This window comes from Heterodontus francisci, chromosome 4 (genome assembly GCF_036365525.1).
Source record: "Heterodontus francisci isolate sHetFra1 chromosome 4, sHetFra1.hap1, whole genome shotgun sequence".
Classification (NCBI taxonomy): domain Eukaryota; kingdom Metazoa; phylum Chordata; class Chondrichthyes; order Heterodontiformes; family Heterodontidae; genus Heterodontus; species Heterodontus francisci.
This window is the reverse complement of record NC_090374.1, coordinates 47,424,154-47,438,154: the sequence shown is the minus strand read 5'-3', so window position 1 is coordinate 47,438,154 and position 14,001 is coordinate 47,424,154. Positions and strand designations below refer to the sequence as shown.

General features: G+C 43.4%; 1 protein-coding gene across 1 annotated transcript in view; it reads right to left on the bottom strand.

The window, feature by feature from the left end:
- The window catches only part of lhfpl2b (LHFPL tetraspan subfamily member 2b), a 328,744-nt gene continuing 314,743 nt past the window's right edge, over nt 1-14,001 (bottom strand). The window contains exon 5 of the transcript XR_010974858.1: nt 1-18. The gene's annotated coding sequence lies outside the window, so the exon portion shown is untranslated. The remainder of the gene's footprint in view (nt 19-14,001) is intronic.

Genomic DNA, 14,001 nt, shown 5'->3' with positions numbered 1-14,001 from the left:
TTGAACTTGCAGGGTGGCCTGGAGGGGGAGAGAGAGAGATTCCACTTGGGTCCTGCACTGGTCAAACTCAGGTGCCTGTCTGCTGTCGAGAGAAGAAACTGCAAGTTTTCACCTAGATAGAGGGTCTGTCGCATGATGGCCCAGTGTATTTTCTCTTTTGCACTTTTAATTAGATCAAGTCTAAGAATTCCAATCTCTCGAGTCCCATTGTTTGTTTGTGTTTATCCTTTCAGGGGTTGTTCTTACCCCTTTTCTCTGTTCTTAGACTTAAACTGTTAAGTGGTGTGATACATTTCAAAATGTTTGGCCCTGTAATGTTAAACTTCATTAATCTTCCAGCTTCTGCTTATTCCTCCAAATCAACCATAATTTGAGGTATATTCCCAAATCCTTTTTTCGATGTTTTAAAATAAACAATATAGTTCTTTATGTATAATTTCACAACTTTTCTCACTTATTTATGTTGCCAACCAGGGTACCACTTTATCTCTTTTAGGTGTCATTCACACAGATGTATGTCAAATACTGATAACTAGGCTGTAGGGGAAGTTGCTCAGCTCTCTGATTCTCAGTTTTCAAATAAGATAGCCTATCATCAGGCAGCAACAACCCCAGATATTCCCTATCTAGCCAGACAACATATTACAGTTTTTCAGTGGCTTGTTTTTACTTAGCTCCAGCCATTAGTTTGGAAATAGCTGCAAATTACAAAAGTTCTTTGTTCTCTACTCTCTTGTTTATTTGATCAGTTCTCTGTCTTTGGGTTTCTCAAAATTTAGCAGTGTGGTTTGAAATGCCTCTTTAGGCTACTTATCCTACAATCCCTCAGCTTTCAATATATTCATCTGATGCACAAAGCCTATCACCTGCTCCCTAAATGCTCTCCTGTATCATGCCCTGCCCACCAAAATTTGCTTCCTCAACCCCATGCTTAATGATATTATCCCTACCACCATCCCCACCTAAAAGACCAGTATCATAACTCCCCCCTCGCAACAAATGGACCCTTAACCTGTCCATTCTCCAACTACTGACTATTCTTCAGGATTTTGTTTCTCGAGTCCTGACGCACATTGTTGCCTCAGAGCTGTGCACTCACCACTCCTTATTCAAGATGACCCAATTTGATTGCCACCTGCCCATAGCAGTAAGATTGCACTAGTCATAGTGTGACCACAACTGTGGCTGTGTCTCCTCATTCTACTTTACTGTTGAAGATGGTGCAGAGGTATTAACCATTGTATCCTCCTACATCTTTCCTCTGCATTGCAACTTTGTGGCACTGCTTTCTCAAGTTTGTTCATGTAGTGTTCGTTTTGCAACATGTTATCACCACCTGCTATGGCTGCTTCTCCTTTGCCCACAAAGTCACCTCTGTTGTCTCCATCTCTTCATCTACATAATACCCCATATTATCTAGCATAGGATCAATATGCTGACGGTACCCAGGTTTACTTCGATGTGTCTTCCACCAATACAAAAATCTCGTGTTACACTCTCCAAAGATCAGGGTCTCGATGAATCAAGTTTTCATCCAGCTTAATCTTGATGAGACCAAGCCTGTGATTGTTGGCACCTGCCAGCAAAAATGCAACTGGCCTCAACCACATGAAGATTCTCAGCTTCCACCATAGGCTGAGTCAAGAATCTTTGTATATTGCTTAACCTGGAGTTCAGTTTTCTTCCATACATCTTTTTTCCAGCTCTAACATTGCCAGCCTCTACTTTTACCTCTAGCCGTATTTTTCCTTCTGCCAAAATCCTAGTCCATGGCTTGATCAGTTAGGGGCTCAAATTCTCTAATATTCTCAGCCTTAAATTGCACAAGTAAGTTGAAATTAATGGCACCAGCTTTGCAGTTTTCTATGTAAAAAAAATTAAATCATGTTCAGGTCTGTACAGTAACTCTTGAAGAAAGTAACAAAGTCTCATATGGGAACCAATGAAGACCTAATTGGGCACAACTTTTAAAATCATGTTTGATAAATTCAATATAGTTCTTTGAGGATATAACAAGCAGAGTGGATAAAGGGAAACCAGTAGATGTAGTGTATTTGGATTTCCAAAAGGCATTTGATAAGGTGACACACTAAAGGTTACTACACAAGACAAGAGTTCATTGTGTTCTGGGTAATATATTAGAATGGTTAGAGGATTGGTTAATGGACAGGAAGCAGAAAGTAAGGATAAAGGGGCATTTTCAAGTTGGCAAACTGTAACTAGTGGAGTGCCACAGGGATCAGTGCTGGGGCCTCAACTATTTACAATCTATATTAATGACTTGGATGAAGGGACCTAGTATATTGTAGCTAAATTTGCTGATGGTACAAAGATAGATAGGAAAGCAAGTTGGGAGGAGGACACAGGGTCTGCAAAGGAATATAAAAAGGTTCAGAGAGTGGGCAAAAATTTGGGAGATGGAGTATAATGTGTGAAAATGTAAGGTTGTCCACTTTGGCAGGAAGAATAGATACACAGGCAGAGAGACACTGCAGAATGTTGCATAAAAGAGGGATCTGAGTGTCCTCATACACGAATCACAAAAAGTTAGCATGCAGGTACAGTAAGTAATTAGGAAGGCAAATAGAATGTTGGCCTTTATTGCAAGGGGGATGGAGTATAAAAATGGGGAAGTCTTGCTACAACTGTACAGGGTGAGACCACACTTGGAGTACTGCGTACAGTTTTGGTATTCTTCCGTAAGGAGGGATATACTTGCAATGGAGACAGTTCAGAGAAGGTTCACTAGGGGTTGATTCTGAGAATGAAGGGGTTGTCATTTGAGAAAAGGTTGAGTAGGTTGGGCCTATACCCATTGGAGTTTAGAAGAATGAGAAGTGATCTTAATGAAATGTATAAGATTCTGAGGGGGATTGACAGGATAGCGGCTGAGAGGACTTTTCCCTTCGTGGGGAATCTAGAAGCAGGGGGCACAGTTTCAAAATAAGGGGGTCTCTGGAGGTTGGGTCATAGAATATCTTCAAGGCTGAGCTAATCAGATTTTTGATCTACAAGGAAGTCAAAGTTTATAGGGGGCTGGCAGGTAAGTGGAGTTAAGGCCACAATCAGATCAGCCATGATATTGAATGATGGAACAGGCTCATGGGACCAAATAGCCTTCTCCTTCTCCTATTTCTTATGTTCTTATGTAAAAACCTTGCATAAAATAGGACAAAAATGGGCAGTCCCACTAAATTCCTAATGGGTCATAAAATAGCCATGACAGCCTCAATAGAAGTGCTAGACTGACAAAATCTTTGGGCCTGTCCTAGTAGTCCTTGAAGCAGACACACGAGACAAAACTGTTGATATCAACCAGAACCCATATGGAAACTTCCATCTTCACCACTAACGGTTCCACAGCTCATAAATTCACACAAGTTGATGTGGGAGAGATTGGTGTGAATGTGCCTATCCCACTACTTTGAGGATTTACTCCTGCAAGGATGATGGGCCCCACACAATTGCTGTTTTCATATCCTTTCACCTAGATGCTGGTGTTACTTTGGAATATGCTGTAGAGCACAAGAGAGCGCATCAATTGAGCATTATTTCATAAATTTTCTCTTTCAGTGTCTAAGGTAAATTACGGGATGTTGTGCAGGAATTATTCAAAATATCCAACTCTGGGGGTGAAAGCTGGTGATCTTTCAATAACCAGAATTGTCTGGGTTCAGATTAAATAGTTTACTTTGCCCTCTTCTTCCCCATCCCAACTCTGGAAAAAAAATGTTTTGATTTTACCTGCCTCTCCTAAATGTTTTAATTACTGATCTTAAACAATTGGAACGGGATGGGCCTAGGATTTACCACCATACCATTAAAGAAGAAAATCCGAGCCCCGCCTCCCCTCGCCCCCCCCCCCCCCCCCCACATTTAGGCCTTGATCTTGAATTCAAGGAAATAAATTACAGATATTCAAAACCATCCAATCAGAAGGGTCAGAGGTGGGGCTGTTGTAGATGATCACCCTGTAGTACATTGTTCTCCTGAGACCACAATGTGACCTCTGACTGTAAGATCTGGTTGATATTTAACTGGTTGTGAAAATGAGGGCTGTAAATTATGGTTGATCATTTTTGGCTGAAGTGGGTGCATAAAAGGTTTGGAACGACAAAGATAGAATCATCAAAATTTACAGCATGCAGGAATATGGTCGACAAGTAACCATCCAGCCTAATCCCACTTTCCAGCTCTTGGTCTGTAGCCTTGTAGGTTAGGGCACTTCAAGTGCACATCCAAGTATATTTTAAATATTATGAGGGTTTCTGCCTGTACCATCCTTTCAGGCAGTGGGGTCCAGATCCCCACCACCCTCTGGGTTTAAAAACTTTCCCCTCGAATTCTCTCTAAACCTCTTACCCTAAATCTATGCCCCTGGCTATGGACCCGTCAATTAAGGGGAATAGGGCCTTCTTATCCACTCTATCTAGACCCCTCATAATTTTATAACTTCAGTTAGGTTTTCCCTCGGCCTCCTCCGCTCCAAAGAAAATGTTGGCCTATTCAATCTTTCTTCATAACTAAAATTCTCCAGTCCAGACAACATCATAAATCTCCACCATATCCTCTCTAGTGCAATCACTTCTTTCCTATAATGTGGTGACTAGAACTGCATGCAGTACTCCAGCTATGGCCTAACTAGTGTTTTATACAGATCCAGCATAACCTCCCAACTCTTATATTCTGTACCTCAGCTAATAAAGGCAAGTATGCCAGATGCCTTCTTGATCACCTTATCTACCCTGTCCAGCCACATTCAGGGATCGGTGGACATGGCTCCAAGGTCCCTCTGTTCCTCTACACTTCTCAGTATCCTAGCATTCCCTTGCCTTGTTAGCTTTCCCCAAATGCATTACCTCACACCTCTCGGGATTGAGCTCCATTTGCCACTGTTCTGCCCATCTGACTAGTCCATTGATATCTTCCTGCAGTCTACAGCTTTCTTCATTATCAACCATACAGCCTATTTTTGTATCATCTGCAAACTTCTTAATCATACCTTCTATTCAAGTCCAAATCATTGATGTATACCACACAAAGCAAGGGACCTAGTACTGAGCCCTGCGGAACCCCACTGGAAACTGCCTTCCTGTCACAAAAACACCCATCAGCCTTCCTGCCTCTGATCCAATTTTAGATCAAACTTGTCACTTTGCCTTGGATCCCATGGGTTTTTACTTTCAAGACTAGTCTGCCATGGTGGGACCTTATCAAAAGCCTTGCTATAAAATCCATATGGACTACATCAAATGCACTACCCTCATTGACTCTCCTTGTTACCCCCTCAAAAAATTCAATCATGTTAGTCATGATATTCCCTTAACAAATCCATGCTGACTCTTTGATTAATTCGTATATTTCTAAATGAAGGTTTATTCTGTCCTTCAGAATTTTTTCTAATAATTTTCCCACCACCTAGGTTAGGCTGACTTAAAGCATAGCTACAGCAATGAGGACAAATTACTTCTCTCAAAGGGTCATGAGTCTGTGGAATTCACTACCCCAGAGTGCGGTGGATGCAGAGACATTGAGTGAATTTAAGGAGGAGATAGACAGATTTTTAATTAGTAATGGGTTAAAGGGTTATGGAGAACGGGCAGGAAAGTGGAATTGAGGCCGAGATGAGATCACCTATGATCGTATTGAATGGTGGAGCAGGCTCGAGGAGCTGAATTGCCTACTCCTGCTCCTAGTTCTTATGTACTTATGGCTACCCGACCTGAACCCAACCAGACCCGACGACATTTGTCTGGTTCAGGTCGGGTCTCTCTTCCGGGTCCGGCACTCGGGCTCAGGTCAGGTCGGGCTAGACGTGGAAACAGTGCTGCCTTGCTCAGGGAGGGAAGTAATCTTCAAAATTTGAACATTCAGCCGCGATGTCAAGGTGGGAAACATGCTGCCGGATCGGAGGATCACAACATTTGGATAAGGTACAGCACAATCACCCGTTTGATATAATTAACTTTATTATGGTAGTTGGGTCGGGCACGAGAAACAATCAAAGGACTCTGGTCTGGGTTGGGTTTGGGTTGGCCTTTAGGCTGATTGGCTTGTAATTACTTGGTCTATCCCTTTTCTCCCTTTTTAAACAATGGTACCACATTAGCTAGCTACCGTAAATTAACTTAATAGTTCTTAAAGAACCTTTTTGCTGCAGTTCTTGATCTTTAAAGCTGATATCAAATTCCTGAGTACTATAAATCTATCTGAAGTGCGGAGAACTATCTACTTGTCTATCTTCAACAGTGGTACCAAGTATATTAACTACTGCCTGGATTATATTTGAACTCTAAATCCTTGACCTTGACCACAAGTCCCTCCACAGCTCCATTCATACCTAACTTTGCAATCTTCCATAGCCATATTTACTAGACTGTGCCCTCTTCTCTTTGTGACAAAATCACACCTGCCACATGGAAACATATCAATTTTGTCATATGGAACACTATTTATTTGAACTTTTACTGGACATTGAGCATTACATTTTTAAAAAGACCACAGAGTTGAATGGCTGCACATTTGCATTCTGAAAAGTAGTTGCATAGAGAGACAATAGGAGTGCTTCCTGCTTCAATAAGCCGGATGGGTTTTGTCAATAGTGATGAACAGAAGACATTGTGAGTCATTGTCTGTGTAAGGGCCAGCACGCCACCCTGCACCAAGTGTGTCCAGTAAGCTTTGAAGAATCAACAACCCTTGCAGGTGATTCTGTTTCAAACAAAGAGCGGGTCACATGACTAACCTGCTGGCCAACCTGGGCATTGATTGAATTGTGCCTCACAGAAGAGTTTGGGGAGACTGCAATTGAACTTCAGAAAAAGCATCTCTCGCTTTAGTTTAGTTTAGAGATACAGTACTGAAACAGGCCCTTCGGCCCACCGAGTCTGTGCCAACCATCAACCACCCATTTTATACTAATCCTACACTAATTCCATATTCCTACCATATCCCCACCTGTCCCTATATTTCCCTATCACCTACCTATACTAGGGGCAATTGCCAATGGCCAATTTACCCATCAACCTGCAAGTCTTTGGCATGTGGGAGGAAACCAGAGCACCCGGAGGAAACCCACGCAGACACAGGAAGAACTTGCAAACTCCACACAGGCAGTACCCAGAATTGAACCCGGGTCGCTGGAGCTGTGAGGCTGTGGTGCTAACCACTGTGCCGCCCCAAATCAAATCTCTCTCTCGCTGTGTCTCTATCGAAGGCTGCTGCATGCTTGACGATAGGCTGTCTTTTTCCCTTGGCTGGCAGGTGAGCCTGATGAGCTGACCTTTTCTATTTTTAGCAGAATTTGAATTTCCTTGTCATTTTCATCAAACCAGTCCCGATTCTTCTTGGTGCTGGAAGCCCCCAGAGCCGATAGAATTCCAGACGAAGCCTGGAAGCATGGTGGCCCTGCCCTATACACCAAGCTCCATGAGTTTTTCACGGCCTACTGGGAACAGGGCAGGATTCCACAGGATCGTTGTGATATTGTTATCATCACCTTGTACAAAAACAAAGGAGAAAAATCAGACTGCTCCAACTACCGGGGGATCACCCTTCTTTCTATTGCTGGGAAGATCCTGGCTAGAATACTTCTGAACAGGCTTGTGCCTACCATTGCAGAAGAAAACCTTCCAGAGAGCCAGTATGGTTTCAGAGCAAACATAGGCACCACAGACATGGTATTTGCACTCAAACAATTACAAGAAAAGTGTCATGAGCAAAACAAAGGCCTGTCCATCACTTTCGTAGACCTCACCAAGGCATTCGACACTGAGCAGAGATAGACTTTGGAAAAACCTTGGATGCCCACCCAGGTTTCTGGCCATAGTGAAGCAGTTTCATGAAAATCAGTACGGACAAGTCAAGCAAAACATCAACATCTCAAGTCCCTTCCATAATCTTCAATGGTGTGAAGCAGGGATGTGTGCTAGCCTCAACCCTATTCAACATCACTTTCAGCATGATGCTGCAGCAGGCAACGGATGACCTTAAGGAGGGAGTTTACATAGGCTTCCGGACTGAGGGATGCCTTTTCAACCTCTAGCGTCTTCAGGCTCACACAAAGACAGAAGAAAAACTCATCCTTGAACTTCTTTTTGCCCACAGTCAGTCAGACCTGCAACATCTAACAACACATTTTTCCGAGGCTGCCCAACTCTTCGGACTAAAAATCAGTTTAAAGAAAACTGAAGTCCTACATCAGCCTGCACCCCAAGAAGAATATAGACCACCAAGCATTGTCATCGAGGGAACCGAACTGAATGCCGTCAAGCAATTTACTTATTTGGGGAGCGTCATCTCGTTTGATGCCACCATGGACAAGGAAGTGGACAATAGGCTCTCAAAAGCAAACCGTACATTCGGCAAACTCTACAAACGTGTGTGGAGCAACCACAGCCTCAGAGCACAGACCAAACTCAATGTACAAATCCATAGTCCTCACCACTCTTCTGTATGGTGCTGAGTCATGGGTCCTATACCACTGTCATGTACACCTTCTAAAGTGCTTCCATCAGTGCTGCCTCTGCAGCATCCTCATGATCCACTGGCAGGACTGCATCTCAAACACTGAAGTCCTGGAAACAGCTAACATCACCAGCCTCGAGGCCATCCTGCTGCAAAGCCAACTGCGTTGGGCGGCTCACGTTGCCTGAATAGACGACGGGCGCCTGCCCTAGATCGTGTTGTATGGAGAGCTAACCACAAGTTAAAGGAACAGAGGGGCCCCATGCAAATGTTACAAGGACTCCCTGAAGAAATCCCTCTCTGTGTGCCACATCGACCATCGCCAGTGGGAAGTGCAGGCCATAGATTGTGATGCCTATAGATGCTACATTAGGAGGGCTACAGATACCTTTGAGACTGAATGAAGAACCAGCATGAAAGAAAAGCAGGAGAAGGATAGATCCAATTGACCCCAGCAGCGACTACACCTTCACTTGTACCCGCTGTGGGAGAATCTGCCGGTCACGGATAGGCCTGATTAGCCACCAGTGGGGCTGAAACTGATGACGACAACCTTCCCAAAATCTTCATCCGTGAAGAAATGCCAAGACAGAGAACTGAGTTAGTGTTAAGGTTAATAAACTTACATCTTTCTTGTTTAAACCTAAGAAGCCTGTCTGGTTCATTTACAATTACAATTAGAGAGCGGTGAGCAAGGACTCACTGAGGTGAAGCTAAAAACACAGTGTTTTAAAACTTAAACCCTGTTACAGCCAAACCAGGAAAGGAGCCAGAGGGGAGCCTGAGACCCCATCCTCAACCGGTCGTAACATCTTCCAAATTTGGTCTCTTTTGGGTCCTCTCTGTTCCATCTTCCATTGCAGAGTCTTCAATTGTTTGTCCAAAAACTGAAGCACTCTGCTTCTCTTCCCTGTTTCAAACATTTGCCTGTTTGGTCACCTCCCCTAGATCTTCTATCACTCTGAACAGTGTACAGTTCATCTCTTTGAAATGGTTTTGAGATGTTACTTAAAGGTGTTACATAAATGCATTGTTGTGAATCCAATCAGAGATTGTATTTAGTATCTGCTGCATGCTTGTGTTGACAGACCTAGGCTTGGGATGCTGGAGCTCATCTTATGGGGATAAATCTTCCAAGGAGATGCTAAAACCAGAGATTTGCTGAAACATGTGAAAACTCCAAATCCTGAAGAGCAGTCAAAATAGAGTACAGTACTTGCGCTAGTACTTTTGTCACTTGAAGCTAAACCAGTGAAACAGCTGGTTTTACTATTGTATAGCGAGATGCAAATATGTATCCATTAGGTTTATGATTGTTAGGTGGTCCCTGAAGCACATTCCTTGCGTTGTTCATATGGCCATCTCAAAGTTCTCAAATGTAGAACCCAAGACCTAGTGTAGAGTGGAAATACACCTGCCTTTTTGGGAAGTACAAAATACCTGGCAGTGGAACTCATTCACTTCTGAAATTTGTTAACTTGGCTGATGACACTGCTACATGATGGAACCCCATAGGTTGTCTAGTCTGATCATCTCATGGAACTATTTTGTGAGTTGATGAGGGTAACCCTCAGAGTTTGTAGAACCAATGCATCCATTGTAACACTTCCTTAAAGAACCAAAAATTCTTGTTGGTGTTCCCCACCCACGTCCCAGGTGGGAATGGAATATCCAATAACTCATTATGACGTGGCAGGAGCAACAAGAGGATCCTTGTTCGATAACCCTAATGGGAACAAACCTTAGCACCATTCAAACTTGGATTATGGTTTTGGGTCCTGTGTTGGGTAATCTTTCTGGGCTGGGTGTAAAATACCAATTGGTGCCTTAACGCCTTGTTTAGAACATAAGATCGCAGGAAATAGGAGCAGGAGTAGGCCATTCTGCCCCTTGAGCTTGCTCTGCCATTCAATAAGATCATGGTTGATCTGTTTGTGGCCTTAACTCCACTTTCCTGCCTGCCCCCATAATGCTTCACTCCCTTGTCAATCAAAAATCTGTCTAACTCAGCCTTGAATATATTCAGGGACTCAGCCTCCACTGCTCTCTGGGGAAGAGAATTCCAAACACTAATGAGCCTGAGAGAAGAAATTTCTCCATCTTAAATGGGAGACCCCTTAATTTGAAACTATGCCTCCTAGTTCTAGATTCCCCCACAAGGAGAAACATCCTCTCAGCATCTACCCTCATACCTGCTGTGGAACTGTGCCCAGCAAGAGAAGAGAAAATCGTAGGAACAAACATAGGATGCCGAAGAAATTTTTTTTCATAACTGCTGATGATACAGTGCCTAGACCCAGTAAACCATTGGGAAGACCATAGCCGTCACTACAGGCTCCACCCATTCATAAAAACTTGTCAAGCCCCTCAGAATCTTATACATTTCAATAAGATCACCTCTCAATCTTCCAAACTCCAATGAGTATAGGCCCAACCTCTCCTCAAGACAAATCCCTCATTCCAGGAATCAGCTGAGTGAACCTTATCTGAATTGCTTCCAATGTAAGTATTTCCCTCCTTAGATAATGTGACCAAAACTGTACACAGTACTCTAGGTGCTCATGCCAGTGTATGCTTACCTTATTTGCTTCCTGTAATCTGGAAATGAAACCTTGCAATATTTTGTAAAAGCTTAATGGATTTGTATATATTTAATTTATTGTCTTGAAGGACAGGTTAACCTCTTTTACATCAAGCAGCGTAATTTTCAGGCTTATGACTATCTCGGGGATACAACTCTACTCCAGTGAGGAAATGCCCAATGTACTGCACGTTCACAAAAGACCAGAAAAATATAAGGCTCAATCCTTCCTCTATGGTGCTGATTGCTATCAGCTGGGAATGGTGGCAGAGGCACTACAATTAGTTTAAATGTCCCAGGCTAGAGAGGAACGAGAGCTGTCGGGATTCTTGTTCCTGATTGTTGACCGGTGGCTACTGTTGAAAAGTGCGTGCATGTGAACACCAGGAAAGACAGACATGATTACCCTGAACTGAGTGGTGAGTCCCCACTCACTCCTTTCTTGCAGTCTCCAGTCATAATCAAACAGCCTTCTGACACAAGGCAATCTAGATTCACAGTCTTTTTGGTGTGGAACTGTGCCCAGCAAGAGAAGGGAAAATCATAGGAACAAACATAGGATGCCGAAGAAATTTTTTTTCATAACTGCTGATGATACAGTGCCTAGACCCAGTAAACCATTGGGAAGACCATAGCCTTCATTACAGGCTCCACCCATTCATAAAAACTTGGAACTCTTGTCAGATTCCAATTTCCAACTCCCCTCCCAGTCACTGTCTCAGGTTGAATCACACTGTTCCCAACCTCAGCATCCTATTTGTCCCCCTAGCTGCATTCTAACCCCATATCCTCTCCATTTAAAAGAGTGCCTATTTCATCTTCTACAATATTGTCCATCTCCACTCCACCATAGGTCATTTGCTGCTGAAACACTCATCCCTTTTGTAACTTTCAGACTCAACTATTCTAATGCTCTCCTGGTTGGCCTCCCATCCTCGAACATGCATAAACTTCAGGTCAACAAAAATTCTGCTGCCCACATCCTATTGCTCCACTTAAACTCGCTCAACCATCACCCCTATGCTTTTTGGCTTATGTTGGATCCTGGTTTCCACCATCACGGGTCTAAAAATTTTTTTTTACATTTGTTCAAGGGATGTGGACATCGCTGGCCAGGCCAGCATTTATTGCCCATCCCTAATTGCCCCTGAGAAGGTGATGGTGAACTGCCTTATTGAACCACTGCAGTCCATGTGGTGTGGGTGCACCCAAAGTGTTAGGGAGGGAGTTCCAGGATTTTGACCCAGTGATGAAGGAATGATGATATAGTTCCAGGTTAGCATGATGTGCAACTCGAAGGGGAACTTGCAGGTGGTAGTGTTCCTGTGTGCCTGCTGCCCTTGTCTTTCGAGGTAGTAGAGATTGCAGTTTTGGAAGGTGTTGTCAAAGGAGGCTTGGCAAGTTGCTACAGTGAATCTTGTAGATGATACACACTGCTGCCACTGTGCACCAGTCGTGGAGGGAGTGAATGGCACCCCATCTACAAACAATCAAGTGGTCTGCTTTGTCCTAGATGGTGTCGAGCTTCTTGAGTGTTGTTGGAGCTGCACTCATCCAGGCAAGTGGACAGTGCTCCATCATATTCCTGACTTGTGCCTTGTAAATGGTGGACAGGCTTTGGGGAGTCAGGAGGTGAGTTACTTGCCACAGAATTCCCAGCCTCTGACCTGCTTTTGTAGCCACAGTATTTGAGGCTGATCCAGTTAATTTTCTAATCAATGGTAACCCCCAGGATGTTGATAGCTGGGGATTCAGCAATGGTAATGCCACTGAATGTCATGGGGCGATGGTTTGATTCTCTATATGTTGGAGATGGCCGTTGCCTGGCACTTGTATGGTGCGAATGTTACTTGCCACTTATCAGCCCAAGCCTGAATGTTATCCAGGTCTTGCTGCGTGCAGGCAGACTGCTTCAGTATCTGAAAAGTTGAGTGGTACTGAACACTGTGCAATCATTAGTGTACACCCCCACTTCTGATCTTCTGTTGAAAGGAAGATCATTGATGAAGTAGCTAAGGATAGTTGGGCCTAAGATGCTACCCTGAGGAACTCCTGCAGCGATGTCCTGGGGTTGGGATGATTGGCTTCCAACAACCACAACTATCTTCTTTTGTGCTTGGTATGAGTCCAACCAGTAGAGAGTTTTCCATCTGATTCCCATTGACTTCAATTTTGTTAGGGCTCCTTGATGCTACCCTCGGTCAAATGCTGCCTTAATGTCAAGGGTAGTCACTCTCTCATTCTCATGTTCAAATCCCTTTTATGATTTCGCTCTGTCATTTTTTCCAGCCCTCCTTGAATTCTGCATTCCTCTAACTCCAGCGATCTGTGTGTCCCAAAATCCCTTTCTTCTACCATTGGTCTTTATGCCTCCAGCTATCTGGACCCTAAGTTCTGGAATTTCCTCCCCACATCTCATAACCTCCCTCTTCCTGTAAGACCCTACTTAACACCCATCTCTAACCAAGCTTTTATTCACCCTTCCTCACATTTCTTTCTTTGACAGTATTGTTTTTTGTCTGATTACACGTCTGTGAAGTACCTTGGACTGTTTTTCTACATTAAATGCGCTATATAAAAGAATGTTGCTGATACTTAATCAGCTCATCACAAAGAGGAAGAATGTAACTGTCTGAACTGGATAATATGAATAAGGACTGTAAAAATGTTATTGAAATATAATATAGAAATCACAGGGCCCCTTCAATATCCCTCTGGTTAATTTAATGACTCAAGTGTCTGGAAAATAAGTCCCACAGCCTTAGCCTGTCAGTTGGCAAATATCATGTGTCCAAAGCAGACAGTCAGCTGTGTACAGCATTATGATACTCTCCTGGCCATCTGCCTGCATTTTAAGTCTGGGAGCTGCCTTTGTAACCTGTATTTGGCTAAAATTCCAAATTATAGTGTTAACATCCATGGTGGTCAGGCCACAGTTCTCACCATAGCCCCCA